Source organism: Girardinichthys multiradiatus, chromosome 7, assembly GCF_021462225.1.
Source record: "Girardinichthys multiradiatus isolate DD_20200921_A chromosome 7, DD_fGirMul_XY1, whole genome shotgun sequence".
Classification (NCBI taxonomy): Eukaryota; Metazoa; Chordata; class Actinopteri; order Cyprinodontiformes; family Goodeidae; genus Girardinichthys; species Girardinichthys multiradiatus.
In genome coordinates, this window is record NC_061800.1 from 23924453 (window position 1) to 23945051 (window position 20599).

At 40.1% G+C, this 20599-nt stretch overlaps 1 long non-coding RNA gene across 1 annotated transcript; it reads left to right on the forward strand.

Moving 5' to 3' along the window:
• The first annotated feature begins 342 nt into the window (after positions 1–342).
• LOC124871989 lies at positions 343–1514 on the forward strand. The gene is made up of 3 exons (XR_007039176.1): positions 343–481; positions 844–948; positions 1044–1514. It is a non-coding gene; the product is annotated as an uncharacterized LOC124871989 (long non-coding RNA).
• The last annotated feature ends 19085 nt before the right edge of the window (positions 1515–20599 follow it).

The following is a 20599-nucleotide window of genomic DNA, read 5'->3' on the forward strand; positions in this document are numbered from 1 at the left end:
ACGAAGCAGGCTAGGTAGGCCACGCATGTCCACCTGGTCTACATATTGCTGCACCTAAAATTAGCTCAGTTCTCTATAGACAGCATTTTGCAACTTGGCCAATTGGTGGCACAGTTTGCACATGTAGGCAGCTAAAAAGGCAGCCGAGTTATTGTTTTTTGCTATTTGATGTTAGCAGAGAAAATGAGATTTAGTTTGACCCTATGGTAATATTTCTGGCAACTATACTTGATATATTTGCTTAAAATGAACAGTATGACAAGTCTTCAAAGAAACATATGGTGTAATATGTGCAATGGACCAAACAGGTTCCCATGGAAACATGGTTTTGCATTAAATGCACTTCATAATGGGATGCATCCTCAAGATAAAACATTTGTGTGATATTCCACAATTATTAGAGATGGATTTACACATTGACAAGTCTAAAAGGAGACTTGAATCTCTTCTGAAGTCAGGCCGTGTGAAGCAATTCTAAATAGTGAGTATCTTACCTGGAACAGAAAGTAGTCGTAGCCATACAAAGAGCTCAAAAATAAAACTTATACAGATGCAAGAAAATGCTATATTAGCTGATTTTAAACTTCAAAAACTTTTCCTCAGACTGATGTTTTATCATTAATGTTTCTCAACTGTAAAATGTCTTTATTTCAGTGCACAATTATGTGTGCTAAGACTTCTCATTCTGCCAGTATTATTTGTGTTACACAGTAAGAATAAAGAATCAAAGCAATAAAATGATTTGCGTTTTTCACATTTAAATGTTTCAAATTGTCAAATACATTTCAATATCAGACAAAAAAATCCCCCTGAGTAATAACTGTTTCAGTTTAATTTTTTCAGGGAAAAGAGCTATCCAGATCAGCCTGTCTTAATGTGGAAGAAATGATTGCCTCCTAAATTAATTACTGGCTGTGTCACCCTTGGTCACAACAACTGCAATTAAAGGTATGCAGTAACAGGTAATGAGACATTTTCATTAATGTGTGGCATTGTTTGCTAACCCTTCTTTCCAAAATTGTTTATTTTATGCAAACCGACAGGTTTTGAGTATGGGTGACCTAGGGTCATGCCACAGGATCTCAACTGGATTTGAGTCCAGATTTCGACTAAACCACTCCAAAACCTTCCTTTTTTCTAGCCATTCAGAGGTGGACTTATTGGTGTGCTTCACATCATTGTCTTGCAGCATTTTCCAGGTTTGCTTGAGCTTGAGGACCTGAACTGATAGTCAGAGACTGTCCTTCATTTTCTACTAGAAAGCAGAATATATGGCTCCCCCAAATTATTGTACCACCTCAAGCAGCAAAGTGGCAAAGCAGCCATCACAACGTGACCACCACCATGTTTGTCAGTATAATGTTCATTTTCTAAAATGCTATGTTTTATGCCAGAAGAAACTCCCAAAATCTCCCACATTCCAAAAAGCTACACTTTTGTCCTGTGAGTCAACAGAATATTTTTGCAAAAGTCTTGTTGATCATCAAGATGTTTATGTCAAAATAAATGGCTTTGGAACCCTTTTCAGATTGATAGATGTTAATTACTTTGTTTATGTAGATCTGGACATGATGTATTGTGCTTTAGCTCATTTCATGTTCTTAGGTTCTATTTAAGTAATTTCTTTATTTTATAGGTCAGTGGATAATCATGCGTGTGTGTGAATAGTTATATTAAACCAAAAAATGTGATTCATCACCGGTAATTCATAAATAGAAGAAAGTGGGGCATTTACTTAACCAAACAACGTAACATTAACATTTTAATGCAGTTTAGACATACACACCCCCATTCAGCAAAACAATTCACATTAACAGACACAAAACACCACAGGGGTGGTGGTCTGTGCTTGGGGGGGGACACGGCATGGCACACTCGACTCCTGCCGTGGAGCCTAGTTCAGCAGAGACTGGGGGTGTGGGGAAGGCCTGGGGATGTCTGGCGGCAACATCGGGAGCCCCTGAAGAGGGCTGCTCTGCTTGGTGGGCAGCCCCTTGCTAACAAGCCCCCCCAACCCCCTTAGTAGGGGCTACCTGCCTTGGTGGGGTATTCTCTGTGTGGGTGCTCAGGCCACGTCCTAAAGTGGTGGGTGAAATACAATGTGCCCCTCATAACTTGGACACCGCAGATCTGGTGCCTTCCTGGTGTGTTGAGGGCTCTGGGGGGTCTCCTCTGCTTAGTGCCGCTCAACACAAACACATTTATGTCTACACATAAGCTCACCCCCCAACACACACAGACACACACACACACACACACACACCCATCCACCAACACACAGTTACTTTAAATGGTTTAAGGTCATAGGTTACTTTACCAATAGTGTGGCCTGCCTACTTTGATGCTGGATTGAATATTAAATTAATTAGTATACTGTCAAGAGATATACTCTTTATGGAGCAAAACTACCATGGCACATGTAGACAGCCATCTGTTCTACAGGGGTTGGACAATGAAACTGAAACAGCTGGTTTTAGACCACAATAATTTATTAGTATGGTGTAGGGCCTCCTTTTGTGGCCAATACAGCATCTACAGGTCCTTCTCAAAATATTAGCATATTGTGATAAAGTTCATTATTTTCCATAATGTCATGATGAAAATTTAACATTCATATATTTTAGATTCATTGCACACTAACTGAAATATTTCAAGTCTTTTATTGTCTTAATACGGATGATTTTGGCATACAGCTCATGAAAACCCAAAATTCCTATCTCACAAAATTAGCATATCATTAAAAGGGTCTCTAAACGAGCTATGAACCTAATCATCTGAATCAACGAGTTAACTCTAAACACCTGCAAAAGATTCCTGAGGCCTTTAAAACTCCCAGCCTGGTTCATCTCTCAAAACCCCAATCATGGGTAAGACTGCCGACCTGACTGCTGTCCAGAAGGCCACTATTGACACCCTCAAGCAAGAGGGTAAGACAGAGAAAGAAATTTCTGAACGAATAGGCTGTTCCCAGAGTGCTGTATCAAGGCACCTCAGTGGGAAGTCTGTGGGAAGGAAAAAGTGTGGCAGAAAACGCTGCACAACGAGAAGAGGTGACCGGACCCTGAGGAAGATTGTGGAGAAGGGCCGATTCCAGACCTTGGGGGACCTGCGGAAGCAGTGGACTGAGTCTGGAGTAGAAACATCCAGAGCCACCGTGCACAGGTGTGTGCAGGAAATGGGCTACAGGTGCCAGGTCAAGCCACTTTTGAACCAGAAACAGCGGCAGAAGCGCCTGATCTGGGCTACAGAGAAGCAGCACTGGACTGTTGCTCAGTGGTCCAAAGTACGTTTTTCAGATGAAAGCAAATTCTGCATGTCATTCGGAAATCAAGGTGCCAGAGTCTGGAGGAAGACTGGGGAGAAGGAAATGCCAAAATGCCAGAAGTCCAGTGTCAAGTACCCACAGTCAGTGATGGTCTGGGGTGCCGTGTCAGCTGCTGGTGTTGGTCCACTGTGTTTTATCAAGGGCAGGGTCAATGCAGCTAGCTATCAGGAGATTTTGGAGCACTTCATGCTTCCATCTGCTGAAAAGCTTTATGGAGATGAAGATTTCATTTTTCAGCACGACCTGGCACCTGCTCACAGTGCCAAAACCACTGGTAAATGGTTTACTGACCATGGTATCACTGTGCTCAATTGGCCTGCCAACTCTCCTGACCTGAACCCCATAGAGAATCTGTGGGATATTGTGAAGAGAACGTTGAGAGACTCAAGACCCAACACTCTGGATGAGCTAAAGGCCGCTATCGAAGCATCCTGGGCCTCCATAAGACCTCAGCAGTGCCACAGGCTGATTGCCTCCATGCCACGCCGCATTGAAGCAGTCATTTCTGCAAAAGGATTCCCGACCAAGTATTGAGTGCATAACTGTACATGATTATTTGAAGGTTGACGTTTTTTGTATTAAAAACACTTTTCTTTTATTCGTCGGATGAAATATGCAAATTTTGTGAGATAGGAATTTTGGGTTTTCATGAGCTGTATGCCACAATCATCCGTATTAAGACAATAAAAGACCTGAAATATTTCAGTTAGTGTGCAATGAATCTAAAATATATGAATGTTCAATTTTCATCATGACATTATGAAAAATAATGAACTTTATCACAATATGCTAATATTTTGAGAAGGACCTGTACAAGTCCTGCACAGTGGTCAGAAGGATTTTAAGCCATTCTTCTTGCAGGATAGTGGCCAGGTCACTACGTGATACTGGTGGAGGAAAACGTTTCCTGACTCGCTCCTCCAAAATACCCCAAAGTGGCTCAATAATATTTAGATCTGGTGACTGTGCAGGCCGTGTGAGATGTTCAACTTCACTTTCATGTTCATCAAACCAATCTTTCACCAGTGTTGCTGTGTGTATTGGTGCACTGTCATCCTGATACACGGCACCGCCTTCAGGATACAATGTTTGAACCATTGGATGCACATGGTCCTCAGGAATGGTTCGGTAGTCCTTGGCAGTGACGCGTCCATCTAGCACAAGTATTGGGCCAAGGGAAAGCCATGATATGGCAGCCCAAACCATCACTGATCCACCCCCATGCTTCACTCTGGGCATGCAACAGTCTGGGTGGTACGCTTCTTTGGGGCTTCTCCACACCGTAACTCTCCCAGATGTGGGGAAAACAGTAAAGGTGGACTCATCAGAGAACAATACATGTTTCACATTGTCCAAAGACCAAGATTTGCGCTCCTTGCACCTTTGAAACCGACGTTTGGCATTGGCATGAGTGACCAAAGTTTTGGCTATAGCAGCCCGGCTGTGTATATTGACCCTGTGGAGCTCCCGACGGACAGTTCTGGTGGAAACAGGAGAGTTGAGGTGCACATTTAATTCTGCCATGATTTGGGCAGCCGTGGTTTTATGTTTTTTGGATACAATCTGGGTTAGCACCCGAACATCCCTTTCAGACAGCTTCCTCTTGCATCCACAGTTAATCCTGTTGGATGTGGTTCGTCCTTGTTGGTGGCATGCTGACATTACCCTGTATACCGTGGCTCTTGATACATCACAAAGACTTGCTGTCTTGGTCACAGATGCGCCAGCAAGATGTGCACCAACAATTTGTCCTCTTTTAAACTCTGGTATGTCACCCATAATATTGTGTGCATTTCAATATTTTGAACAAAACTGTGCTCTTACCCTGCTAATTGAACCTTCACACTCTGCTCTTACTGGTGCAATGTGCAATCAATGAAGACTGGCTACCAGGCTGGTCCAATTTAGCCATGAAACCTCCCACACTAAAATGACAGGTGTTTCAGTTTCATTGTCCAACCTCTTTATATGGTATGCAAGAAATCCTGGGACAGGATTATGTTATTGTATGTACCTGACTTTGTGAAGGGCCTTGAGACAACATGTGTTGTGAATTGGCGCTAAATAAATAAACTGAATTGAACTGAATTGAATTGAATTTAAAAAAAATGACAAAACAAAAGTCAAGGAAAGAAAATATATTATATATACAGTATTTCTCTACCCTTTGAACAAAGTCAGCTCATAGCTGAGATTGCTTCTGTGCTTCATTTAAACACCTCACAATCCTGCACTGCATCACTATCGCTGTCACATGCGCAATCAAATACCACATGCCCATACAGATGGTAATGCCAATATATTGTGCATCCCTAGTTGTGCTGTTTTTATGATGCTTAAATGTACTAAGGGACCCAAAGAGTGTCAAGAATACAGTTTATCTCCCTCACTATTACACCACAACCAGTAACCTGAACCACTGAAATAAGGCTCAATGGATCTGCTTTTATGTTATTTAGGGTGCATTCCCACTGCTGGTCCGGTCCAGGGATCAGACCTTCAGTTGGCCCAGTTTGCCTTCACACAGAGATTTTTCAGACCGAACTATATAAAGTCATGCTGTTGCAATGGATTGTTGCAGAGATGGTATTGCGATGATCGAGATAAAAAGCACAAAGAAGAAAGTCTGCCTCCTATACTTCTTTTTCTTCTACTGAAATGCGCTGTATCACGTTACATCCTGTCTTCCTGCTTTTGGTACGCTGGCCTGGCACACTTTCACACTGCAAGCGAACTGCTCCAGGGTCCAGATAAACCATGCAGAGACTGGCAGTTGTAACCGTGCCAGGATAAGGTTCTCTGGTCCGTTTCAGGGTCTGGAATGGGTTCACACCGGCGTGATCTGCTCCAGAAACCGGACTCTGAAACTGTACAGAGCATTCCAAAGGTTTTGTGTGAAAGCACTGTTAGACTAAAAACTGATCCTATCAACAGAATGCTGCAGCTAAAATTGGGACTGATTGGACCAGGCAACAGTTTTCCAATGTTGATGAGCCTGTGTGACATGTAGCCTCAGTTTCATATTTCTTGTGGACACCAATGTGTTCTGCTGCCACTTTGGCCTGTCTGTCTGAAGAATTCAACATGTTGGGCATTGAAAGATGGTGTTCTGCATACCTTGGTTGTGGTAAACCAGTTTGCTCATCCTCTTCAGACATTAACAAGGCATTTTCATCCACACAACTGATGCTCACTAGATATATTCTCTTTTTCAGGCTATTCTTTGTTTGACTCGTCCTTCCTGCTGCCAGATGTTTTTCACAAGGACAGACAGGGCAGGCATAAATAAGGCTTTATCTGTATGAAAACACGTCTCTCTTCCCCAAAACTCAGTTTGTTACGGCTTATTTCTACAACTGGAAAGAAAAATCCTGATAAAAACTTCACAGAACCCTACTTAAAAAAGTCTTTGCTTAAGTCTTTAAATATAAGTAAGACTGCACACCCAAAATTTTAATATCCTGCAGCACTATCTGTTGGGCAGCTAACATTGAATGACTGAGGAAAAAAGACATTTATTCATTTATTCCTAAAGTGTTTGAATGATTTATGTGATTTTTTTTTTTTGCAGTCTCACATGATTGTTACAGTAATATGCAGGAGATACAACTGAGTCCCAAACAAATTATACTGCATACAACGTTAAATGTGAAGACTAAACAGAGGAATCCACAGCCAGCTGTCCCCTCTGGTTCCACATTAATACATTTTAAACTTTACGCTTACATGTACAAAGAAATTACAGATGAATTTCAACTGGTGTATTGGGTACAAAGGTTCACCCTGGGGAAACCTCAAGTACTGTTTCATTAATGATCTCTGGAACAAATACAAAGAATAGTAAATGAGTTATTATAGGTTAATAAGCACATTTTGTGCTGTCAGAGACTAGAAGTAAAACACGTTTTATTCTTAATTATTCCATAACATGAAAGAACTTAAAACAAAATAAACACGTAAAAACAAAACTATTTTTACAGTTAGAGCAAAAAAACAGCTGAAACCTGATCTTTACCTGCACTGTATAAAAAGACACATAACCTTCATATTTCACTTTTTGACATTATTTAAGACTAAACATTTTTGGTTTTAGGTCAGTTAGGATTATCAATTATTCAACACATGCTGGATTATAGAGAGTGAGAATTGTTCCTTTTTCATTTTCTTCTCATTTCCTAAGAATTTGGTATAACTGTTTTTAGTCTTTAAGACTTGGGTCAAACATTTTGGGTATTCTTTCACAAGCTTTTCATTATAGTTTGCTGGAATTGTGGCCCATCCCTCCTGACAGGACTGCTGTAACTGAGGAAGGTTTGCAGGGTGCCTTGCTCAAACCCGCTCTGTAGACAAATTGCGACAGAGATCAAGCGTTTCTGATGGACACTTAAAAACATTGACTTTGTTGTGCTTAAGCCACCTTGTAACTAATTTCACTGTATGCGAAGGGTCACTGTCCGTTTGGAAGACCAGTAGGCGCCCAAGCTTTCACTTCCTAGCTGCTGTCTTGGGATGTTGTTTCAGTATTTCTACATAATGTTCTTTGCTAATAATGGCATCTGGTTTTTTGAAGGACATCACTCCCCCCTCCAGTGAAACACACACATAATATAATGCTGCCTTCCCTGTATCTCACAGTTTGGATGGTGTTTTCAAGCTAGAAAGCTTCCCTCTTTTTCCTCCAAATGTCATGGTGTTAATTATTGCCAAACAGTTAAATTTGAGTTTCAACAGACCACAGGATATGTCTCTAAATAGCAATGTATTTTTTCCTGAGTGCATTTGTAAGGCGTAATCTTGCTTTTTTGTTGCTTTTGGACTAATGGCTACTTCCCCTCTAAGGGGCCTTTCAGCCGTGTTGGTGAAAAACAAATTTCACTGTGGATAATGACACTCTCCAACCAGTTTCACCCAGCATCTTCCCAAGGTCGTTAGCTTACTCTGGAGTTGATATAGACCTTTTAACAAAAGATGTTAACCTCCAGGACCCCCATGTCCATCCTGAACAATGTGACAGCTGGAGAGTCCAATGCTATGGTTAGAACTGTTTTAACAGATGACAGATGCACGTGACTACTATTTTCTATCTTGAAACCCAAGGATGAACCAGATCTTTTTGCCATTTTTCTTCCCATGATGTCACATAAGGAAGCAGTGTGGTTGAGGAGTTATCTTAAAAAACACAGATTTACCTCCATTTAACTCTAATGTTGTGAACTGACCTCTCAGAAGCCATGATATCATTGTCTGGGATTTTCCAAATTGTTTGAAAACATGGTAATAATAGTTTTTGAATTTGAAGAAAGTAATTTAAGTAATCTCCAAAGATCCCTTTCTATTATTCTGATAATTAATTTTGGGAACTGACCAAAAACAGCAAACATTTTCTTAGATAAAAGTATTTATACCCCTTGAACCTTTCCACATATTGTCACATTACAACCACAAACATAAAGATATTTTTTTGGAATTGTAGGAGAAAGACCAACACAAAATGGTTTACAATTGTGAAGTGGAAAGCAAATTACACATGATTTCAAACATCTTTTACAAATAAAAAACTGAAAAGTGTGTTGTGCAAAATTATTCAGCCCCCTTTATTTTGAGTGCAACTAATGGGGGGTTTTCACATAACGTCACGGTCACATGACCACACTTCGGGATCGCCATCTTGGGTGGCAGCTGCAGCCTGTTTTCTTTGTTTTAGCATGATCAGTGAAGCAAAACTCCAGACCATTCTACCATAACTATGGTGAAAACTTGCCTAAATGTGGGTTGTGGCTGCGCGTGGTGGTCAAGACCAACGTTCATTCTACCGTCTGCCAGCTGTGATAGAAAATAAGTGTGAGAAAGCAAAAACACTGAGTAGGCCTACTCAATGCTAACTACTGCTCACCTACATTTATTGTAATAATATTCTGGAAAGTTGTCTGCCAAGACTGTGAGCTGATCAGTTGATTCTGAGCTGGGTGGCAGCACTCAGCACTGTGACGTTTTTCAGTAAGCTGCACTCTCACACCTCACACCTAATTTTAAAACAAGTGGTTTTAAAACAATATACATAAAATCACGAATGTTTATATCTTTGTAGTGAAACGCAAATAAAATACATAAAAGATTTATTCACGTTGGATTATATTCGGGTGTGTTGGCTGGGATCGGGTTGGGCTTTTATGGCCGGATGAGGCCCAAGGTGACCCTGGAGGATCTGCAGAGATCCAAAGCTCAGGTGGGGGAATCTGTCCACAGGACAACCATTAGTCGTGCACTGCACAAATGTGGTCTTTATGGAAGAGTGGCAAGAAGAAAGTCATTGTTAAAAGAAAGCCATAAGAAGTACCGTTTTGCAGTTTGTCAGAAGCCATGTTAGGGACATAGCAAACATGTGGAAGAAGGTGGTTTGGTCAGTCGAGACCAAAATTTTACTTTTTGCCCAAAATGCAAAACGTTATGTGTGGCGGAGAACTAACACTGTACATCACTCTGAACAGACCATCCCCACTGTCAAATATGGTGGTGGCAGCATCATGCTCTGGAGGTGCTTCTCTTCAGCAGGGACAAGGAAGGTGGTCAGAGTTGATGGGAAGATGGATGGAGCCAAATCCAGGGCCATCTTGGAAAAAACCTGTTGGAGTCTGCAAAAGACTTGAGACTGGGGCGGAGGATCACCTTCCAGCAGGACAACAAACCTAAACATAAAGCCAGGGCTACAATGGAATGGTTTAAAACAAAACATATTAACGTGTTAGAATGGCCGAGTCAAAGTCCAGACCTAAACCCAATCGAGAATCTGTGGCAAGATCTGAAAACTGCTGTTCACAAACGCTCTCCATCTAATCTGACTGAGCTTGAGCTGTTTTGCAAAGAAGAATGGGCAAATAATTCTGTCACTAGATGTGAAAAGCTGGTAGAGACATACCCTAAAAGACTTGCAGCAGTAAGCAGCAAAAGGTGGCTCCACAAATTATTGACTCACGGGTGCTGAATACTTTTGCAATCATGCAAGAAATCATGTATAATTTTCTTTCCACTTCACGATTGTATACCACTTTGTGTTGGTCTTTCACATAAAATTCCAATAAAATATATTTGTTTGTTTTGTAAAGTGACAATATGTTGAAAAGTTCAAGCGGCATGAATACTTTTACAAGCCACTGTATATTTGACATTGAAAAACATGTTCTATACAGTGTATGCAAGGGTGAGGTTTTAACTTTCTTTTACAATATCAGTCGCCAATGATTTACACAAAAAACGTTAAAAAGTTAAAAGAATTTTTTGCAGGTTTGGTGACAGACGCATATCTACAAATATTTCAGATATGTGAGCTGAGTCACCACATAGCGAGAGACTTATTGTTGAACTTCTGAAACCTCCTTTCACACCAGCTTGGAAGATTAAACAGAGCTTTCTCAGATAAGCTGCCATTATAAACAAAGCATACACCTTTGCTGTTAAAGATGGTAATTTATGTCATGCACAAACATTTTTTTTAACAGATGAAAGTCAAACTCAGTTTCATAAACTTAAAGCACACTTCAAAGATTTCTGTAAATGTTCATGATCAGAATCACTCGGGTTCTTCAGCCTAGCAGGAGCACACAAATCTCCACATTTTCCAGTAAATTAATTATTCATCATAAGCACTCCTAATGTGGAATATTAATATGAGATGAGTGTCGAGCTGCTAATTTTTATGGTCCTTTTTCTATCCGCATCTCCTTCTGCTCTCTGATGGACTTGTGACTCCCTTTTCTTACTTCTGTGCTGAAAGCTGATTGTGGCACTTAATGTTGTGTTTCTTTACACCTGACAGCTCTGGTTAGAATGATTGCCTGATAATTATATGCACTAAAATACGTGGGTGTGTTTGTGTGAGTTTGTGTTAGTTTTCAACGGCTTACAGTGACACTTTCTAGATTTGCAGGTGGTTACAATAATATTGGTATATGTTTACTGAAATCCCTCCATTTTTAGTTAAATTATCACCATGCTGCCACAGAATTATGTACTAAACACTGATGTTTAATTTTTATAATGATAATTCACAGGTGTTTAAAAAAATAATTGCTATATTTATTTAACCGTGAAATTTTATGCTGACTCATTGTGGTAAAAAAAAGACTTTAAAGTGAAATGAAGAAAGATTAAACGTTAAGTAACAGTAGATCCTTTCACTCAACCTGCTCATACTTTCTTTGCTATATTTTCTCCTGCTACCATCTATGTATGAATTATTTGCAGTTATTTCTGCACTTAACTTTTTGTTCTCACTCTGTGTTTTAGCAAAAGAAAGTACAGCTGGCTCTGTGCTTCTCATTTAGTTGCATGTCTTTCCTGCACAGTCTCTAGCAGAGCCATTGCTCTTATTCAGCTCTGTGCTTTTGTGTTTAGCTGTGTTTTTTTCTTACTACTTCATAGATGGTTAGAGTATAAGTGTGCTCCTTGACAGTCTATAAAACAATTAGTGCAGTCTGTTATAAAGATAAAACTCCTTCCTTTTATCAAATAATGACTGCTATATATATTTTTGCTTCTGACCAGCAGAATAGTGTTTTTTGGTTTTTTCATTAGTTAATTTTCGCAAGTGTCTTGCATTTGAACTGCAATCATCTTGCCACTTCTCGCTGACTCCGTCTTTGTCTATCTATCTCTTCTTGATTAAGTGGGTGTTACCCAACATGCAAACACAGCTGAGCATCATGCATTATTCAGTCACAGCACACTGGTGATAACGCACAGACACGCCTCACGCACACACACACACACACACACACACACACACACACACTGGCACAAAATTCTTAGGGAATTTTTCAAGACCCGCTTCTTGGATCGTTCATCTTTGTGTCCCAAACCAACAACAGCGTTACACAACACGTGTCATCATCATCCCTCACAAGTATAGGGTTCGTCCTCTCTGCTGTTCCCCAACAACGGAAAAGTAGATGCTATCTATCAAATGCAGGCTTAAAAACATAAATTTTACTTCATGGTCATGCTTTAGAAAGCTGTAGATTTTCAGAAGAGAAAATCTACTAAGTTTGTTCACACATGTTAAACTGACATGCCTTATAGCTGAAAGAGCAAGTGTGAGGTAAACAAAGCTTTTAAAGGCCTGATTAATAAATGTGCTTCTGTGTCCATATTTTACTATATTCACAACATATTTTAGCAATCCATAAACACAATTACAATTATCTTCTGACTTGCAGGGCCCTGTAATGGACAAGTAGTCTTACAAGGATGTGCCCGTCCTCTCACCGAAGGACCACTGGAGATTGACACCACCTTTAAACATCTACCAGCTGCAAGGCCTGTCTACCAAGACATCATTGTCCGCCTAACCCGACAGGCCAGACAGGAAGATTATTAATCAGAGAAATAACCAAGAGGACAATTATAACTCTGGAGGAGCTGTAGAGATCCACAGCTTGGTGGACTAATCTGTTTAGTGTAACCGACTATATAAACTTCTGTGTGGATAACATCATCCCCACCAGAACCGTGAGATGCTTCCCCAATAACAAACCTTGGATCACCAGTGACCTGAAGGACCTGCTTAACAAGAAAAAAAGAGCCTTCAGAGAGGGAGACAGAGAATTATTGAGGATTATACAGAAGCAACTTAAAGTCAAGATAAGAGACAGCAAGGAGGTGTACAAGAAGAAGCTGGAGAGCAGCTCCAGCAAAACAATATCAGAGATGTGTGGACAGGGATGAAGATCACAGGCTTCAAGCAGAAGGATGATCGGACTGATGGAGGTCTGGACAGAGCCAATGAACTGAACACATTCTTCAACAGGTTCAGTTCAGAAACAAGCTCAGCATCCTCCTTTCCTGCTCACAGCCAAACAGACATCCCACCCTCCTTTGACCCACAGGACCCACAGCTGTCCAGTGACACCTCACATTTTTATCTTCCACCTCAGCCCTAGACTCTTCTGCTTCTACACGTTTGCCTTCAACCATATCAGAAGATTGCTTCCCCCTTCCACCTGTGTGTCTCAAGAAGTCAAGTGAAGATGCAACTGGAGAGACTGAATAGGAATAAGGCTGCAGGTCCAGATCATGTCAGCCCTAGAGTCGTGAAGGCCTGTGCAGAGCAGCTCTGTGGGATTCTGCAGCACCTCTTCAACCTTAGCATGGCCCAGAAGAAGGTTCCGGTGTTGTGGAAGACCTCCTGTCTTGTTCCGGTACCAAAGAAAACTCACCCATCAGTCCTCAATGACTTTAGACCTGTTGCCCTGACATCTCACATCATGAAGGTCCTAGAGAGACTCCTGTTGGCCCACCTGAGTAAGCAAACAGTAAACCATCAGGACCCCCTTCAGTTTGCTTATCGCTGTGGAGTTGGAGTTGAAGATGCCATCATACACCTGCTTCAACAAACCCATTGTCATCTGGACAAAGCCAGCAGCACTGTGAGGATCATGTTCTTTGATTTCTCCAGTGCATTTAATACAATCCAACCTGATTTGCTTTGTCAGAAACTCCAGAAGACTCAGGTGGAGGCCTCAACAATCTCCTGGATCAAAGACTACCTGACAAACAGACCACAGTTTGTGAGACTGAAGGTTTGTGTGTCTAACCAGGTAGTCAGCAGCACAGGAGCACCACAGAGGACTGTACTCTCACCATTCCTTTTCACTCTGTACACCTCAGACGTCCAGTACAAGACAGACTCCTGTCATCTTCAGAAATACTCGGATGATTCTGCAGTCGTGGGGTGGATCAGAGATGGACAAGAAGCTGAGTACAGGATGGTGGTGGACCGCTTTGTGGCATGGTGTGGAAACAATCATCTCATGTTGAACGTGACTAAAACAAAAGAGATGATTGTAGATTTTAAGAGAAACAGGAATAAGTCAAAAACTATTTCTATTATGGGAGAAGAAGTGGAGGTGGTGGAGGAGTATAAATACCTCGGTGTTCACCTGGACAACAGACTGGAGTGGAGATGCAACTGTGAAGCCATCTACAAGAAGGGACAGAGCAGACTGTACTTCTTGAGGAAGCTTAGGTCCTTTGGTGTTTGCAGCAAGATGCTGCATATCTTCTATAAGTCTGTTGTGGAAAGTGTGATCTCTTCTGCCATCATCTGCTGGGGAAGCAGCATCAGAGCCAGGACTTAAAAAAGCTCAACAAGCTGATAAAAAAGGCTGGTTCTGTTCTGGGGACTCCTTTGGAACCTCTGGAGATCATTGTGGACAGACGGATTTTTCATAAAATGAAGAACATTATGGAGAACCCTGAGCATCCTCTTCATGAGACTGTCCTACAACAACAGAGTGTCTTCAGTCAGAGGCTTCTTCAGATCTGCTGTAAGACGGAGCGCTACAGGAGATCCTTCTTGCTCCCAGCCATCAGCATCTACAACGGCTCTTTGAAGAAACCTACATAATATGAGCTATAACAACATTTAATTTTCCTTTGGGATTAATAAAGTATTTTTGAATTGAATTTGAATTGAATTGAACCAACCGTTAATCCACTGAAAGTGTAAATCTGTTTTGTAGAAGGAAAGGTCTGGTGTAATTGTACAATTTAACAATTATCTGTAGGGAACAACCGTGGGCATGAAAGTAATGATGTTAACCACTGTCTGCATCCTAATGAGTATGTGGGTCAAGCTTGTTTCATAATATGCTGTTAAATATGGGGTTGGCATGTGAGAGTCATTTACAGACTTAAAAATATGGCTTTCATTTGATAGCAGGGACATTAAATACTAATTAGTTCAAACCAAGCTGGGTTATAAATGGTGACTGTGAAGTGGAGATTGGGTTTTTATATTAGCACACTGGTTAGGGCTGTCTCACAGGATGACAGTCAGCTGTGTGTCTTTCTGTGTTGGGTTTGGATGTTCTTCCTGTACCGCCTGCGTGGGTTTTCTCTGAGTGATCTGGATTCCTCCCACAGCCCAATATCATGCATGCTATGCCAGAAGTGTTTCCAAGTTGCCCAGAGGTGTAAATAGAAGCATAACCTTTGACCTAGGACCCTTCCCTTCAGGTCAGTACTTTTTTTCCAATTTGCTTAATACTTGGCAACGCATGTATATAGCTGTATGCCAGGGAGCTCCAAGGAGCGCCCTGTCCCTGGGTGGAGAACAGGGCAGAGCTTTTAACACACACGCACACATACGCACACACACACACACACACACACACACACACATACATGTTTGTCTGAGGCTTAATTTAAAATTTGGATTAATGGTTCTTAACTGCACATTGATTGTAAATCTTCTACTAAAGCTGTTTCTGTCATATTTTTCTACTTGGACATAACCTACATATAACATTGTACATTATTTTATATGCTATTTTATTAACATTTCTTGTAAAACTTTTCCTAACATAATGTAGGTCATGGGTTACATCAAAACAAGGGAAGAATAAAAAGTGGTTAATTTTAGGAGAACCTATATATTGGTTCAGTGCTCACAGTGAATGCAAATATTGTGTGTTAATAAAAAAAAGGCAAACCTAAAAAAATCCAATGCAACCTGATGTGACTTTGAGTATAACAGTGGGGGAGGACCACTGGACAGAACCCAAGACGTCATATTTAGGAGGATATTTAGGATCCAATCACCGGTGTTCCCCAGTAGTTTGGCTGCTGCACTCCAACTAATAGGATATGTTCTGACAACGGCTCCAGCACAATCACTATCAACACACAGTCTGCAGTTCTTCAGAGTATGATGTATGGTTTTTTTTTCAAACCAAGGTTGTATCTGTTTAATGCAGTTTAGCCCTGTTGCTGAAAGGAACAAGTTTGTTGACTGAAAAGCGACAGTTTAGAAGCAATAAAATCAATGTTTTAACTCACCCACATGTCACATGTAAACTAAAGAATGCTGTTTATTTGCTCTCGCTGACATTGTTGCCAAATTAGCAACTTGGTCTCTATATTTATCAATTATTCATACTAGCTCTGTGTCAGCTTGCCCTTTTGCCATTTTGGGCACTATTTCATACATATACCTTGCCACTTTGTCATTCATAGTTTCATTATGAAGAATGCAGATAAATATTCATTAAAATAGTCAGGCGTAACTAAAATGTTTGTATTACATTCTGTTCCCATTTATTTTGGTTCTGATGCCCGTTTTGGTCAGTTGGTAGTTGGCAACATATTTAACATATGAACATGACAGCCTACTGAGATTAGGGGCCCCTGATAAACCAAAATATCTCTAACTAACCTTATGCTAGTAGATAACATATTTAACAGAGTCAGATAAATACATTTTATTACAGCAGGCTATTTCTAGAATATGGCATGGTACTATAAAGTCTCAGTAGTCAAAGTAACAATTGGTGTTAAATGTAGAAAGCCTAAACTCTGTTAGAAAATGCCCAAAACTGCTAAACAACTAAATACCAAAGGCATGAAATGACCCGCATCCTTTTACAATATACTAGTGATAAAAAAAAAAAAAAAAACTGAGAAAAGAATCTTGTGGCTTTTTCTGATTTTGTGGGGATGTCTGGAAAAAAGTACCAGTCTTACTCTTCTCAATAATCTATTGGTACTGCTGGGACCCCTCCCCTATTCCAAAGCACTGAAAGGAAAACTTATCTAATTATATTGTGGACCGTAAGATTGAAAAAATTAACCACTGTTTGGCCTAAACCAAGTACAGTATTTAATTAAAAGAGCCTCATACCAACACGGAAGTTTAGAGCTGGACGTGCCATGGTTTGGGAATAGTTTACTGCAGCAGGATGTGACAGCTGACCCTAACTGAAGGCACCATGAAATATACCATGCATTAGAGGGTGGTTGAGGAAAATATAAGACCACCTGTAAAGAATTTCAAAACTTAAGCAGAACAGGACCATGTGACATGACAATGACCTATTTAAAATCCACCAGTAAATCCACCAAGGACTGGATGAAAACTAAGAAATCAAATGTCCTGGGTTGAGTCAAAAACAGATCTTAATCTCAATGATATGCTGTGCAGTGACTTGAAATAGGCTTTACATGCAAGAGACCCCTCGAGCATCTCCAAGATAAAAGTAAGGAGTTGGGCAAAGATTTCTCAGACTGATGTCAGAGACCGGTAGAAAGATACAGGAAGTATTATATTGAAGTTTTTCAGGGGGTTTTCTTCACGATTAAATCAAGGTTATTTTCTGTTGCTTAACTGAAATTAAATCACTGTCTTTTCCATAGATAAAATGTCAGATTAGACACAGATATCTAAACATTTCATGATAACATAACTAAATAGTTGATGAACTTCAGTCAGAGTGAAACAATCAATAACTCATTTAGATCCATGAACATGTCTGAAAATGTATACCTGTTATAAATTGTGAAAGAATATTTATTTAAGAAAATGAACTTTACCTTTTGAAGAGACTTTATATCAAGTGTTTAGCTAGCAGGCAGTGCTCTTAGCATTAGCACTGTAATTAAAGATAAAAAGGCCTGAAACTGTCCAAAAGCCTCTAACCAGCACTTCTAGAGCGGAAATTTGCAGAGTTAGCTGTTTCTACACACTTCTGGATACGCTGTTAAGTTTAGGGAAATGTCTGCTAGATATTAGTTTTATATATAAATGAAACCAGTAACTATTTTCTAATCTTCCTATCATAGCAAAGAGGATACTCTTCAAAGTTGTCAATCTGTTGTCACCTTAAAGGTAGCGCTGCTTGTCGCTGATATACTTGCCGCTTCATCCATCCATCCACCCATCAAGCTGATCCCAGGTGACAAGGGGCAAGAGCCAGGGTGCACTCTGGATAGACAACACATCAATCAAAGTGCTGACACATAAACACAAGCAACCACTCAAACCTTCAGCAATTTTGAATCACTAATCTAATCATTCGCTTAGCCAGAAGCTTTAAGCCCTGGAGAAGTCGAAGTCACCCCATCGTGACCCGCTCTGCCACCCTTACTTTATTTAGCTGGGTCAAATAACAAGCCATCCCACTGTAGATAAAGAACTATTCATTATCAGAACCTGTCTGCCATTTAAGACAGTATATTCCACCTGGATGTCAACATGTGACCCAGTTAGAAGAGTAATGGATTTCCTAATCTGCCACAGCATCTGTACAAGTGTCCTTCATCCTGAGGAGCTAATTGGTAGGCGATGAATTTGTTTGGCTGTGTGCCTGCATCAGCACAGGGAAAACAGTGAGACATCACTGAAATGTAAGATGGGACACTCAAAAGATCTATCTATCTATCTATCTATCTATCTATCTATCTATCTATCTATCTATCTATCTATCTATCTATCTATCTATCTATCTATCTATCTATCTATCTATCTATCTATCTATCTATCTATCTATCTATCTATCTATCTATCTATCTATCTATCTATCTATCTATCTATCTATCTATCTATCTATCTATCTATCTATCTATCTATCTATCTATCTATCTATCTATCTATCTATCTATCTATCTATCTATCTATCTATCTATCTATCTATCTATCTATCTATCTATCTATCTATCTATCTATCTATCTATCTATCTATCTATCTATCTATCTATCTATCTATCTATCTATCTGTCTGTCTGTCTGTCTGTCTGTCTGTCTGTCTGTCTGTCTGTCTGTCTGTCTGTCTGTCTGTCTGTCTGTCTGTCTGTCTGTCTGTCTGTCTATCTGTCTGTCTGTCTGTCTGTCTGTCTGTCTGTCTATCTATCTATCTATCTATCTATCTATCTATCTATCTATCTATCTATCTATCTATCTATCTATCTATCTATCTATCTATCTATCTATCTATCTGTCTGTCTGTCTGTCTGTCTATCTATCTATCTATCTATCTATCTATCTATCTATCTATCTATCTATCTATCTATCTATCTATCTATCTATCTATCTATCTATCTATCTATCTATCTATCTATCTATCTATCTATCTATCTATCTATCTATCTATCTATCTTATTTAAAGAAATGAGTCAACAGGATATACAGTACGTTTTTCCTAAACGCTGTGGTCAGTTCGATCTTTTCTCAGCTTCCTGCCAAAGAGAAGAAACGTGAGCCGCTTGCCTACCTCCAGCTGAGTTATACACTACACAAACACAGCTACATATTTATTGGTGCGGACACACAGAGACACACGTAAACACACGTTAGATTACACATACTGTGCATTGGCGATGACCAAAAGAAGCCTGTGACGCAAGCTTTGTCTCATTTCTTCATGCTGAGGTAAAACACTTTCCCCGTCATTCCTATCAGCATCCTCTCCTTTTTGTGTCTTTCTGGGTTTAGAAACAGGTACCCAGGGTTATAGTTTTGTTCCTGGAGGCTGTGAGACCTTTGTTGTGTATACATAGGCTGTTTTAGAGAGGGAGATGCAACAAACGCCCTGCAGACAAACAGACAATAACATATGAAGGCATGCACTCACATGTGTTGATTGTTCTGTAAATCTCAGCTTGCCTGAGCAAACACACCTCAAATTTCAAAGCCTCTGTAAGCCTTTGTGTATCAGCTAACCTTCATCCAGTGGATCATAGCATACAATGCTTCACAAGTCTTAACTTTCTCTCCTGGTTACATAAGGCCACTAATAACACATGGGGTTTTACTAAACTGCTAGTTCAAGCTTGTTGTGCAGTTACAGTTACTGTGTTATTGCAAATTTATTTCACTGTAAAATGTTGCTAACATGAAGAGCTGACATGAGACCCTTCTACAACATTAAATAGCTGCAATGACAAACGAAAGTGTTTTAGAGTATGTATTAACCAGATTTGCACACCTATAGACTGATTTTTTCTCATTCTTTGCCAACAGCTCAAGCTGAGTCAGACTGAATGACAAGTGTCTGTAAACAACACTTTTCAAGTCCTGGCATTATTCTCAATTGGCTGTGCACCTTGGACTTCATGATGTTGTTTGTTGACTAATGTTCTCTAACAAACCTCTGAGGCCTTCTCAGAACATTTGGATTTATACTGAGATTAAACTATGCAGGGATGGAATCTGTCTACTAAGTCGGTGACTTCCGAAAACAATTGGTTGGACTTCATTTTGTTTGGGGGTATTAGAGTAAAAAGGGGCTTAATACATATCCATGCCCCGTTTTTTTTTTTAGATTTTTGTCTGTAAAAAAATTGGACTCCATGCCTCCGTTTTATTCATTCACTACTTGTGTTGATCTGTTACAGCAGTGACAACTCCCATCCTTATGTGCCAATGTGTTGCATGTTTAAATGTTCCCCTGTTTCATCAAATCTCAATCAAATAAATGTTTCATTGCAAGGCCTCTGCAGGACCTA